The sequence below is a fragment of the Balaenoptera musculus genome, chromosome 6 (assembly GCF_009873245.2).
Source record: "Balaenoptera musculus isolate JJ_BM4_2016_0621 chromosome 6, mBalMus1.pri.v3, whole genome shotgun sequence".
In the NCBI taxonomy this organism is placed as follows: domain Eukaryota; kingdom Metazoa; phylum Chordata; class Mammalia; order Artiodactyla; family Balaenopteridae; genus Balaenoptera; species Balaenoptera musculus.
Window position 1 is genome coordinate 64,038,406 of NC_045790.1, and position 3,408 is coordinate 64,041,813.

Here is a 3,408-nt window from a genome sequence, read left to right on the forward strand (position 1 = left end):
ATGAGGCCCACCCTCATTACAGAGAGCAATCTGCTTTACTCCAAGTCTACTGATTTAAATGTTAATCTCATCCTAAAACATACCTTCACAGAAACATGGATGACTGAGAGTGGGAAATTGATATAACTTAGGCAGGATTTTAATTTAAATATGTACTACTTCAATCAAACTATGTTTGCTAACTCAGAAGATATCATTCCTTGCCTCCAGGCAAAGTGGACCAATCCCTTGCATGAGGATATTTGTGGACATTCTGTCATACTTGTCAGTCTCAGCTTTTTATGGAGTCACCACTTCTTCTTTTCCTTATCTCTTTCTCAAGGGAGTTGTACTTTCTCATTACCTGACCTAATCTCTGGTTTTATTTCATGAAAATTAAGTGCACTTCTGCCTTCATAGAGTATGCTCACCCACCAGGAGACACAGATAGGTAATTTACATATCTTTAAAGGAGGGTCAAGTGAAGTCCTCCTGAATTCAGGACCTCCCACATCTGGGTTTGTTTTCAGCAAGTTTCCACTGATCTCTCATGAGTGCAGAAAGATGCTAGCTACTCCTAAACTTAAGAGTACTACTACATGTATTACAGACATACCTCAGAGATACTGCGGCTTTAGTTCCAGACCACTGCAATAAAGTGAATATCGCAATAAAGGAATTCACATGAGTTTTTTGGTTTCCCAATGCATATAAAAGTTATGCTCACAGTATACTGTAGCCTATTATATGTGCAAGAGCATTTTGTCTAAAAAATGTACAGACCTTAATTTTAAAATACTTACTATTGCTAAAAACTGCTAACCATCATCTGAGCCTTCAGTGAGTCATACTGTTTTTGCTGTGGAGAGTCTTGCCTCAGTGTTGATGTCTGCTGATCAGGAGGCTGGCTGCTGAGGGCTGGGGTGGCTGTGGCGATTTCTTAAAATAAGACAGCAACGAAGGTTGCCTCATCGATTGACTCTTCCTTTCATGAATGATTTTCTGTAGCATGCATGCTGTTTGGTAGCATTTTCTTACAGTAGAACTTTTTTTAAAAGTTGGAATGAATCCTCTCAAACCCTGTTGCTACATTAGCAATTAAGTTTATGTAATATTCTAAACCCTTTCTCGTCATTTCTACAATCTTCACAGCATCTTCACCAGGAGTAGATTCCATCGAAAGAAACCACTTTCTTTGCTCATTCATAAGAAGCAACCCTTCATTTGTTAAAGTTTTATCGCGAGATTGCAGCAATTCAGTCACATCTTCAGACTCCGCTTCTAATTCTAGTTCTCTTGCTGTTTCCACCACATCTGCAGTTACTTCCTTCACTGAAGTCTTGAACCCCTCAAAGTCACGCATGAAGACTGAAATCAACTTCTTCCAAACTCCTATTAATGTTGATATTTTTACCTCTTCCCAGTGAATCACGAATGTTGTTAATGGCATCTGGAATGGTGTACCCTTCCCAGAAGGTTTTCAATTGACTTTTCCCAAATTCATCAGAGGAATCACCATCTACAGCAGCTATAGCCTTAGAAATATATTTCTTAAATAAGAAGACTTGAAAGTTGAAATTACTCCTTGATCCATGGGCTGCAGAATGGATGTTGTGTTAGCAGGCATGACAACAACATGAATCTCACTGTATATCTCCATCAGAGGTCTTAGGTGACCAAGTACATCATCAATGAGCAGTAATATTTTGAAACGAATCTCTTTTTCTGAGCAGTAGGTCTCAACAGTTGGCTTAAAATATTCGATAAGCCATGTTATAAACAGATGTGCTGTCACCCAGGCTTTGTTGTTCCATTTACAGAGCGTAAGCAGAATAGATTGAGCATAATTCTTAAGGGCCATAGGATTCTCAGAATGGTAAATGAGCGAAGGCTTCAACTTCAAGTCATCAGATGCATTAAGCCCTAACAAGAGAGTCAGGCTGTCCTTCGAAGATTTGAAGCCAGGCATTGACTTCACCTCTCTAGCTATGAATGTCCTACATGGCATCTTTTTCCAATAAAGGGCTATTACATCTACATTGAAAATCTGTTATTTAGTGTAGTCTCCCTCTAGAATTATCTTAGCTAACTTTTCTGGATAACTTGCTGCAGATTCTATATCAGCACTTGCTGCTTCACCTGGCACTTTTATGTTATGGAGATGGCATCTTTCCTTAAACCTCATGAACCAACCTCTGCCAGCTTCAAACTTTTCTTCAGTAGCTTCCTTACCTCTCTCAGCCTTCAGAGAATCGAAGACAGTTAGGGCCTATCTCTGGATTAAGCTTTGGCTTACGGGAATGTTGTGGCTGGTTTGATTTTCTATCCAGATCTTTCTCTATATCAGCAACAAGGCTGTTTTGCTTTCTTATCATTTCTGTGTTTATATTTAATTTCCTTCAAGAACTTTTGCTTTGCATTTACAACTTGGTTAACTGTTTGGAGTAAGGGGCCTAGCTTTCAGCCTCTCCTGACTTTTGACCCATCTTCCTCACTAAGCTTAATCATTTCTGGCTTTTGATTTAAAGTGAGAGATGTGTGACTCCTTCTTTGACCTGAAAACTTAAAGACCATTGTAGGATGAATTGGCCTAATCTCAGTATGATTGTGTTTTACAGAATGGGGAGGCCCAAGGAGAGGGAGAGAGATGGGGGAATGGCCGGTAGGTGGAACAGTCAGAATAAAAAACACATTTATCAATTAAGCTAGCATTGTTACATGGGTGAGGTTCATGGCACCCCAAATCAATTACAATAGAAAATCTAAGATCACTGATCACAAATCACCACGACAAAAGTAACAATAATGAAAAAGTCTGAAATATTGCAAGAATTACCAAGATATGACACAGAAACATGAAGTGATCAAAAGCTTTTGAAAAAATTGTGCCTATAGACTTGATCAATGCAGGGTTGCCACAGACCTTCTAATTGTAAAAACAATGCAATATCTATGAAGCACAGTAAAGTGAAGTACAATAAAACAAGGCATGCCTGTATATCTTACTGACTATAGGCAATTGATTATTGCTTTGGCAGAAGCCTATTACAATGCACAGTGCCTGGCATATAGTAGCATCTTTTATTCTTGTGTTGGAGATGAATACTTGAAAACAAATTCCTCGACAGTGACAATCTTTGTCTAGAACTGTGTGGTACCTGCTGCCTGAGTTCCAATGGAGCTGTTATTAAAAAATTGTGAATTTATTGCCTGACCCCTGAACTTCTTAAAGTGTTCTCAGTGGAAACTTTAAGGAACCCAAAGGAAAACAAAAGACCATCCCCGACGTATTCCCATTAATGTTGGTCATATAATTCTGCATGTATTGAGTAATGTCTCATCTTCCAGTATTATATAGAAACTTGGAGGACAACTGACCACCCAAGGAGGCTGCCTTATGAAGAAACAGTCTATCTTTGATTGACAGAG

The 3,408-nt window shown here is 38.8% G+C and overlaps 1 pseudogene; it reads right to left on the reverse strand.

The window, feature by feature from the left end:
• Positions 1–806: 806 nt before the first annotated feature.
• LOC118896368 lies at positions 807–2,553 on the reverse strand (annotated as a pseudogene).
• Positions 2,554–3,408: the final 855 nt, after the last annotated feature.